At 43.6% G+C, this 10,883-nt stretch overlaps 1 protein-coding gene across 1 annotated transcript in view; it reads right to left on the reverse strand.

Annotated features, from left to right (window-relative positions):
• The window catches only part of DUSP14 (dual specificity phosphatase 14), a 31,085-nt gene extending 30,142 nt beyond the window's left edge, over window positions 1-943 (reverse strand). The window contains exon 1 of the mRNA XM_027870476.1: window positions 844-943. The gene's annotated coding sequence lies outside the window, so the exon portion shown is untranslated. The remainder of the gene's footprint in view (window positions 1-843) is intronic.
• Window positions 944-10,883: the final 9,940 nt, after the last annotated feature.

The raw sequence follows: 10,883 nt of genomic DNA on the forward strand, positions 1-10,883 counted from the left end.
GATCGAGTGACTGACAAGGAGTGGGAGAAGGGGGAAAGGAAGAACAGGAAAGGGGGTTGACAAGAAATAAAAAGAGTAGTAAGAGAAAGGTAACAAGGAAAGAGTAAGAAATAGGAGAGACAAGGAGCGGGAGTGGAAGGGGAGAAAACAGAGAAAAGGAGCTACTAGAGAGAAGAGAGCAAACGAGAGAGGGAGTGAAGGAGAAGAAAACGGGGGTGACGAGAGGTAAGGAGTGAAAAGCAAAGGAAGAGGTGGCTAGGTAGAAAGGAAGTGATGGACTAGAAAGGGAGCGACAAGGGATGCTGGAAAGAAAGGGGAAAGGAGGGGGGGAGGAAAAGGAGTGTGACCTGGGGAGAGAGGAATGGAAAAGAAGGTTGTCCAAGAACTAGGAAAGCAGACAAGACAAGAGGGATACAAGGAGGAGGGGTAAGAAAACAGACGGCAGCAACGAGGGATGAGGAAAAGGATGGGGAGGGAGGAAGAGAAGGAGGCGTCAAGGGAGAAGGGGCAGGAAAGGAAAAAGAAGGGGCAACAATGAGATGAGAAGGTGATAAAAAAAAAGTGGGCGCCCCGGGCCCAGGGGATGGAGAAGACCAGAGATGAGGGGCGCAGCGACCCCGGCCCCTACCCGCCCACGGGACACCCCCGGCGGGCCTGCACACCGCTCGCTCCGTCTACTGCCGCGGTCCCGCGTGGACACCGGGTTTCCCGGACGCCGGAGTCAGTGACGGCCTGTGGCCCGAGGGCCCCAGGGCCCGAGTCAGCCCGGGGAAGCAGCCCCGAGTGACAGAACGGAGCTGCGGGCCGGCCGGCCCGGCTGCTGCCTCCTGAGAGCTTGCTTACCAGCTCGGCGCTTGCCTGGCTGGGCTCCTCCGCTTGGCCCCGCTGGACTGGGTTGGCTAGGCTGCACGGTCCGTCCGGTCCGCTTCGCTGCGCAGCGCCCCGCTGCCCGCGCTCCCCGTCCGTCCTCCTGCGCGACTTCCAGCGTCTGCGGGCTGGGGCCGCCGTGCGCCCCTCCTTCACCCCTCCGCCCGCGCCCGGGGCGGGCCGCGCGCACGCTCCCTGCGCCCGCCGCCCGATCCCGGGGAAGGGGGAGAAGGGCGGAGGAGGGGAGCACGCGCAAAGCAGCGGGCGGCTGCGCGTGCGCGCGCCTCCCCCACTTACCCGCTGCCCGGTTCGCCCCCACGGTAGACGCGCAAAGGGAGGTAAACGGAGGAGGAGGGGAAGGGGGGAAGTGAGCCTGAGAATAGACCGACTGGAGGAGGGGGAAGGTGAGGGAGCGACAGACACTGTAACAGAGGCAAATAGAAACACAGTAAGAGGTGCGGAGACAGAAACAGAGACAGGCAAGACAGACAGACCCCTCCCCATCAACTAACTCCGAACCCCCTTCTGGACTCCCGGGCACACCCACGTCCTGCCACAGACTCACCTCCTCCGTCCCTTTCCCCCACCATACCAAGATTTTTACTTGTATACCTGAAACTTCCCTAGGAGTCTCTTAAAGATGAGAGGAAAATCCAAAGGTAAATAGGATGGTTCTAAATCTGGTTAGTTAGTTTTGTTTTGTTTCGTTTCGGGTTTTTGGGGGGTTTGGGGGTTTTTTTGGGGGGGGGGTGTTGAAAATGTTTGAAGCCTCGCTGGAGAATCATGAAATTTAGGGTCTAGAGGTGGAGGGACTTCAGAAGCCATCTAGTCCAAACTCCTCTTTTTACAGAAGAAACGCAGATAAGTCAGATGACTTAAGGTCACAGATTTAACATCAGAGGTCGAATTTGAATACGGGACCTCAGACTCCACAGTCAAAGCAAGAGGAAAATCGGAAAGCAAATAAGGTGGTTTCGGTCCCTGTTATTCAATTTGCCCCTGACTCACAAGGGATGCTAATGCCTACTTGTCTTGACCAGCCTATAGGGAAGGCAGGAGAGATCCCGGCAGCAGCCTAAATCTGACGTAGAGGATCAGCAAAGCAGAAAAGTTTTGTTGGGTTTTTTTTTTCAGTCTCCTGGAGGAATTTTATATGGATGAGTATTCCAGGGAAAAATTCCACGGGATCGGAACTAATTATAGGAAGTTGCCTAGTACCTGAGTAACCTCAGAATTACCTGAGAATACCCTACACCTACTTCAGCTCACTAACACATTACTTCATATCCTCGCCCGAATTTCTCTAACCACTTCAGACACACGTCCTAGTTTTTAACTCAGGGGATACTGTGTGATCGAAGCATTTTTGAGATGCCTAATGTGTGCCAAGCACTGTGCTAAGCTGTGAGGAATGCAAAAGAGGTTCCCTACTCTCAAGGAGCTCTCAAATGGGTCCGCACAATACGTCAGGAATAAAAATCTAAGGATCGCAGAATGTCAGAACTGGAAGACACCTCAGAGATCATTTAGCCCAACCCTTCCATTTTTCAAAGAAAACTGCTTCCTGTGACTTTGGACTGTCTTGAGTTTTTCCACTTATATTTGTTTATTTCAAAGAAGAGGAGATATGGAGGACTCCAGCTCTATGTCACACACCCTTCTCATCTTGCTCGAACATACATACATACACACACACACACCCCTACCCTCTACCACCGCCACCAACCTCCCATCTGTGACATGGGGAAGGCTAAGATAAAGAGAAGGGAAGGACTTCCTTCAGACTCCTCAGTGACTCAGACACTTGGAGTCCTGACTCCATGCCCGGTGCTTTACTCACCGGATCAAACTCCTCTCCGTTGTAAATCACTAGCATAAGAAATGCCGATAGTAAAAGAAATGGGACCGAGATGAAGGGAACCAGAAAGGCACACTTTATTTATTGATTTCCTTTTATTCTTAGCTTCATCAATCTCCTTCCTCATTTACTTCTGCCAGTTACAACCTCTGGATAGCACCATCTTTATGAGTTTGTTTCCCCCCACAAGAAGATGATTCCAAAAATGTCTAAGGGATTTAAAAAGGCCTAGGCAGGAAGGGTTCCTTTATCTCTGCTTCCAGAGGGGGAATGGGGGGAATAAAATCATTTGAAATAGGGAACTGTTCAACTCGCTGTGAGAGTTTAAAAAAAAAAAAAACAGTGGAAATTCATCTGAGGTCTGAAAGCCTGAGGGCTCTCTGTTCTAGGAAGAGGGAAGCCAAAGTTTCATCCCTTCAGGAACTGCCCAAGTATGTTAATTCTATTGTCAGTTTATTAGAAAAGGGGATGTAAGGAGGGGATAGGCTGGGTACAAGGTAAGGCAGCATCTCCCAGTACCAAGGAGCTCCAGTTTATCAATTCATTTATGGATTTTCCACTTGCCATAACCAAAACAGCAGAATCACTAATAACTAGGTCATGTGCAACTTTCATTCCCTTGTTTCATACTCCTTCCTTGAGCCAGTTCCATGACTCAGCAGCACAGATGGATACATCCCCTGATACTTTCAGAATTAAATATGTTGCACAAGAGGAAAAAAAAATTTAAGGCATTCTGGCTGAAGACAAGGACCTGGGCATTTCCTAAAATTAGAGGACTGAGCCTACAGTGAAAGATCACATTTCATTCAGTGTTGGGGAAGGAACAAGCATTTATTAAACCCCCACTAGGTGCCAGGCACCATACTAAGTGCTTTACAAATAATATCTCATTTGATGGGGTTGGAAGGTGGGCTAAAATAGGCTCTTTCTCAGTATGTGCCCACTCACACATGCAAATTGACACAGGACTAGGGGGGAACATCACAGAGAGTGTAAAGCAAAGGCAGAAAAGTTCAAGATAGACAGGAGTTATAAGTAAGGCAAATAAAAATACCCAATGCATCCATGTAATATATTAGGAGAGGTAGTAGGAGGTGGGAGGTCCCTTCTGAAGAAGCAATTCACAGAAAGGGCATTTGTGTGTCACTGTATTGATGTTAGGACAAGGGTGATTGTATTTTGTTATGTGTGACTATAAAGAAAATAAAATGCAGCTTGCTGGACACCTTCATGATTGTGTCAAGTCAGTCAGTCAACATTTATTAAGCACCTACTGTGCCAGGCACTATTGTGTTAAGCTCTAGGAATAAAAAGAAAGACAAAAGACAATCCCTACTCTCCAGGAGCTCACAGTCTAATGGGAGAGATAGCAAGCAAATAACTGTGTACGTACAAGCTATAGACAGGATAATATGGAGACATTTGACAAAGAGAAGGCACTAGAATTGAGAGACTAAGAAAGTTTTCCTCTAGAAGGTGGAATTTTAGCTGGGATTTGAAGGAAGCCAGGAAGCAGAGAAGGGGAAGTAGAACATTCCAGGCATGAGAAAAAGCTAATGAAAATGCCAGGAGTTAAGAGATAGAGTGTCCTGTTTGAGGAACAGCAGACCGGATCTCAGAACAGAGTACATGAGGGTGTAAGGAAAGGGGTAGGGGGAAAGTTACAAAGGGCTTTGAACTCCAAAAACAAGATTTTATATTTCATCCTGGCAAGGAGCCACTAGAGTTTATTGAAAAGGGGAGTGACATGGTCAGTCCCGTTCTTTAGATAGATCGCTTTGGTGGCTGAGTGGAAGTTGGACTGAAATGTGTAAAGACTTAAGGCAATGTGACCAACCAGCAGGCTATTGCAATATTTTGAACATATTTCTTTGTTGTCTTCCCTACTAAATTATGAGTTCCTTGAAGACAGAGACTATCTTTTGCCTCTTTTTGTATCTCTGGGACTTAGCACAATGCCTGGCACAAAGTAGTCACTTAATAAATGCTTATTGACTGACTGACTGACTGACTGACTGATAATAGTCCAGGAATGACCCCAGGGTAGTGGCCCAGTCAGAGGAGAGAAGGGGGCATATGCAAGAGATGTTAAAATTGACAGGCCTTGACAACAGATTAGATAGAGGGGTGAGAGATAGTGAGGAGTTGAGGATGACACCTCATGATTCCGATATAAGTGACTAGGAGGATGTTGCTGCCCTTTACAACAATAGAGAAATTTGGAAGGGTAGAAGCTTTGGGAAGAAAAATCATGGATTTAGTTTGGGACACATTGAGTTTAAGATGTCTGTAGGACATGTGGTTTGAAATGTTGAAAAGTCAGTTAGAGATGTGAACCTGGAGGTCAGGAGAGGAAAGGACTGGATAAGTAAATCAGAGAGTCATCAGTATAGGGATGGAAACTGAATCTATAGGAGCTGACCAGATCACCAAATAAGATAGTATGGAGGTGAAAGTGAAGACTCAAGACACAGTTCTATGGGACACTTAAGGTTTATAGGCGTGTTATGGATAAAGATGCAGTTTGGTGTATCTATGTTTATAAGATGGGAACATCTCACAGTCTACTCTATCTGCTGTCTGAATGTAGTGTTTCTTTTTCTGTGCCCATGTATGTCCTCCAGGGAATAGACTTCTTTGATTCAATAGGCAATAAATAAGCAGTATTTTTAGATGTGGGCAGTTTCTTTGAAGAAAAAAAACCCCACTAATCTGATTAATCTCAATAAGTAGAGGGTGGGAGCTCTTGTTCTGCTTGGCTTCTGATGTCTGCAGTTCCAAAAATATTCTCCTGAATAGTTTAGGGATGACTGCCCATACGACAAATCATACATTTATAGGTCCAGACAAAGAAGAGTTGTGTTCTTCCCTTGTATTGCTACCTTTCCTAACACACTGACAATAACATGGACACACCTGGCTGATTCACAGGAGGGTTGTAACTTGGGCTTTGTGCCTCCTTAGAACAAAGCCTGTCTTAGTGGCCTGATTTCAGGATACCCCCAAAATATTTCTCCTGTTTCTTGAGGCTTGAAACCACATATCCCTCATCTCCTTCAGCTGAACATTTTGATCCCCTTTTTTAAATGTCTGAAAAGGAAATGTTATCAGTTACTGAGCTTTTCCTGATATCTAGTTCCTTTGTTGAAAAGCAGGTTTTAATATGAAGAATGGATAGTAGGTAGCTGAGAAGAGAGGGAAAAAGCTTCCCAAAGGTAACCATGAGCTTGGAGGTTGGAGCTACCAAGGCAAACTTCATCCGTCATAATTTTCTTGATGATAACAATAATCATAATAATCAGAACTGTAGCATTTTTATATCAGTTTAAGGTTTGCAAAGCACTTTACAAATATCTCATTTGATATTCACAATAAGGTAGATGCTATTATTATCCCCATTATATGTAAGGAAACTGAAGCAGACAGAAGTGAAGTGATTTACCCAACGTCACAAAGCCAGTAAATATCTGAGGTTGGATATGAACTCAGATCTTCTTGACTCTAGATCCAGTTCAGCAAGTCCCCTGATTGTCAACTGGAATTAATTCAATTGCTTTTAAATGTAGAAGTTAAGCCAGTCACATAATAAAGGCAAAGGAAAACAGATGGCTGACCCAAGGATTTACCCAGAAAATTATTAGGACTAAAAGAAACCTTCTTGGATATTGGGGGGATCCTCTAAAGAGTTGCAGAAAAATATGGATGAAAGATTTTTTTAAATATGGACCAAAAAAATCACATAGAACTAAGCAGACATGAATGGGTGGCCATATAAGGGGGTAAGGAGGAGGGAGATTGTTCACACCAAAAAGATTATGGATCCACAGAAATACTGCAAAGTACTTTGAAATTCTTAAGATAGATATTGTATAGGAAGATATGACATAGTCAGGTCCCAGATTGAGAGCTAGAAATGTAGTAGTAGAGGTCATCTAACTCAACTTTCTCATTTTACAGAGGAAAGTAAAGCCCAAAGAGGAGGTTAAGTGGTTTCTCCAAAATTAGAAAGACCATAAGAAGCAAAGGTGGAATTCAAACCCAGGTCCCTTGACTCCAAATCTTGGGCCTTTTCCACCATACTACACAGTCTCTTGTATTAAATGATTTTAAATGTATCCATACCTTGAAATCTTGTGATCTTGTTCAAACCCAGAAGTCAGGCAGAGCTGACTTGGCTAAGAGTGAGTACCTTGAACTTTCCCCATTCCTAAATAATCAGTCTAGCCCCAGGATTCCACCAATCATCCCTGCCTTGAACTTCAGGTAGAACCAGGGACTGAACATCTGCTCTGCTGCCCTTCCCATTCCATACCCGATGGCACTCCAGGAACAAAAATTCTCATGAGTCCCTGCTCTGGGGGAGATAATCTTCTCCTGTTTTCCACCTCTTTCTAAGGCATTGATCATCAAATCTATATTACCTACAGCACCAGTCCTGAAGTCAGAAGTACCTCTCAGTTCAAATCCAGCCTCAGACACTTACTAGCTGTGTGTATCTAGACAAGTCACTTAACCCCAACTGCCTCTGCCACAAAAAACAATCAAAAAATAAACCAAAAAAAAAAAAACCCTATATTACCTTTACTATATTATAAAGGACCTGATCATCTGCTGTGTTATGACTCTACTCAGACTCCCCTGTGATTCTGAGTTGTATGGTTGCCTGGTCCAAAGAGTTCTCTGAAGAGCACTCCCTGTTCCTTCATACCCATCCATGAGAGCCTATCCCTCTGGTCTACCAGTCTCACTCTTTGCATTCACTATATTTATATCTCCAGCACCTGCACATAGTAGGCACCAAATAAATAGATAAAGCATTTATTAATCACTTACTTCCTGTCCAGCACAATGCTAAGTGCTGAAGATACAAAATGTAGGCAAGAAAGGCAATCCCTGCTCTCAGTGAGCTTACATTATAATGGAGGAAGACACCTAGAAGAATGCTGGAGAGGGAGAGAATAGTCCCTTGGGAGAATGATGGGGAGACCAAAAAAAAAAAAAGGGTATAGAAGCCTGGGCTTGCCTATCAGAGCTGAGAGAAGGCTGGAGAAAATGAAAGAATACCTGTTGATTGGTTCCCTTTCCTTCCATTGTGCCCTCTGGAACCTTATTCTGTTGTTAACAAGCTGTGCTGACTTGACCTTTCCCTTCACCAAGGAAATTACTGCGTTAATATTTTGTATATACTTTTATGTGGATACATTTTTCCCCTCAAATGGGATACAAGATCTTTGAGAGCTGGGACTGTTTTATTTTGTGTTTGGATACCCAAGGAGGACTTAATTCATTATCAGATTCCTCTAATTAAATTGAAATGAAATTAAGATATGGCACCTGTGATGATGTGAACATTGACATTCACTTGCACAAATGGACATCTATCTGTTCTAACATCTTCTAAGTGTCTTTTAGATCTTATTAACTCTCAAAGAGACACTTTAACAAAGAAAAGTCAGATCATTATTCATATCTAGTGGGACATAAAAGAAAACAACAAAAACTCATACTTGCGTTGCCTGAGGCGTTAAGAGATTATGACTGGTCCAATGTCACATGACCAGTGCAGGTCAGAAGTGGGATTGGAATGTAGGGCACCCTGAGTCTAAGACCAGCTGGGATGTTGACTGAGTCTTGCTACCTCTCCCACGAGCTGCTCAATGTTTGTTGAATCGAGGCGGGAAAAAAGCCTCACAGTTAAACCTTGATGTGAAAGGATGCAGGCTAGTTTTGACTATAATCGTATAGCATATTTGTGCATGATCATTTGTGAATCAGGAATTTATCAAGGTGAGACTAGTAATATCGATGGTTCTCTTTCCTTCCCCAGTTTCTTTGGCTCTTCAATTAGAAACTTGTACAAAGAGGGTGAATTCAATTCAATTTAATTAATCAGTGTGCTGTGGATGCAAAGACTATAAACAACGTAACTATAACTTAAAATTTTAAAGTGTAGCTCAATACTCAGCAAGGTTAATTCACTTATTTGCTCAGGGTCACAAGGCTAGTAATGATGGAGGCAAATATGAACTCAGGTCTTCCTGAATCGAAACTCAGAAATCCCCTGAAATATTATATCTCTTTATATTATAATGTTTTTAAAATAATTAAGTGCATAGGAGAGGTCAGAGCTTCAAGGAGGGAGGTTCAAAGAGGGAGATAGTCAAAAAGAAGGTAGAGGGTACATGTGTAGGTAGAAGGATCAGGGAAGGGGTCATGAAGAAGGCAGCACCTGAACTGGGCCTTGAAGGAGGAAAAATATGTCAATAGATAGATACTGTTATTAAAAAAAATTTTCTACTTAGCCAATCAGCTATTTCTCTCTTCAAAGCTTTCACTAAGCTCTCACTATATGCCAGGCAATGTGCTAAGCTCTGGGACTACAAATATAATCAGGGCAGTCCCTGTAGGAGAACTCTCTGGAGTTTATAATTTAATAGGGGAATGGAGCACATAAAGGGGAGCTGGAAGGACAGGGTGTCCAATGAGCACTGCCAGCCTGGCCTGGAGAGGGATGGAAATGGTTCCAGGCAAGGGGTGAAAGAAAATGAGAACGATGGCCTGAGTTCAGGAGTGAAAAAATTAATATATGTTTTAGCACAACAGATAATTTCCAGCAAACACCTAAAGTTCCCCACAGAGTATATTGCCCTGAAAACAGCTACTTTAAGCAAAACTTCAACCACCTCTTTCTAAGAATCATTCGTTTGTTTGTTTGTTTGTTTGTTTGTTTGTTTTAATGATCAATACTGGAAGAGCAATGAAGAACATTTAAAGAGACCCAAGCTAGTGAACCATCATGCATCTTTCTTTTGTTTAAGCAGTGCCAAAGAAAAACAACATTGCCCGAATGAGTGGATAGTATGATGAACTGAATCCAGGAACCTTTCTAGTCTGGCTATTTTTGCTGACTTGGGTAGTGTGGAACAAGTTGCATCATCCACTTCCAGACTTCGAATCTAAATAGGAAACTGAGCTGGGAATGGAGTGTGCTGAAAGTCAGTGGGATGATTAGAGAGAAAAACCAGCAACAACAGGACTGAGTCCCTGCCTTCAAAGTGCTTTCATTCTAAGGAGAATGGAATCAACTTGGAAGGGGCATTGAGTAGTGGTTTTTGTAGGAAGGGGCATGAAGAGACAGAACTGAGCAACTGAACAACAAGAAGAAGGGGCAAATAACTGAGACAATGAATACTTTTGGAAGGGGGAGGCTTTGGGAGGAAAAATAATTAATTCACTTTTGGACACATTGAGTTTAAGATGTGTATAGGACATCCAGTTCATGATAGCTAATAGGCAATTAGAGATGTGAGGCTGAGAGTCAGTAGGGAAAGTAGGGCTGGATAAGTAGGTGTGAGAATCATAAAAATATATTGACCTATACATGTATACATATATGTGTATATGTATATTTAATATAGTGAATTCAATTCATAAATTTCAGTAATTGAGTCCATGGGAACTGATATGATCACCAAGTAAAATAGTATAAAAGGAGGAGATGGCCCATGACAGAGCTCTGTAGGACACCTGAGGTCAGTGGGCATGACCTGGATGAAGCGCTATCAAAGGAGACTGAGAAGGAATGGTCAGAGAGTTAGGAGAACCAGGAGAGAGTAATGTCATAAAAACCTAGAGAGAAGAGAGTATCGAGGAGAAGAGGGTGAACAACAGTGTCAAAGGCTACAGAGAGGTCAAGAAATATGAGGATTGAGAAGAGGCCTTTGGATTTAGCTATAAAGAGATCATTGGTAACTTTATAATTTCAGTTGGATGATGAGGTCAGAAGCCAGATTGCAGAGTGTTAAGAAGAGAGGAAGAGGATAGAAAATGAAAGCACCTATTATCAATCGCCTTCTCAAGGAGTTTAACTACAAAAGGCAGAAGAGATAAGAGACTACAGTTGCCAGGGATGGAAAGATCAGGTGAGGGTTCTTGGAGGAGGAGGGAGACATGAATATGTTTGTAGGCAGTAGGGAAGCAATCAATGGACAGGGAGAGATTGAAAATAAGTAATAGAACAGGGATAATAGCAGGGACAATATACTGGAGAAGATGGGATGGAATGGAATGGGATCATTTGTACAATTACAGGGGTTTGCCTTGGCAAGGAGTATGGCAACCTCTTTGTGTGAGACAGAGGTGGAGACCGAGGTTG

This window comes from Vombatus ursinus, unplaced genomic scaffold (assembly GCF_900497805.2).
Source record: "Vombatus ursinus unplaced genomic scaffold, bare-nosed wombat genome assembly UNPS02014797.1, whole genome shotgun sequence".
Lineage (NCBI taxonomy): Eukaryota > Metazoa > Chordata > Mammalia > Diprotodontia > Vombatidae > Vombatus > Vombatus ursinus.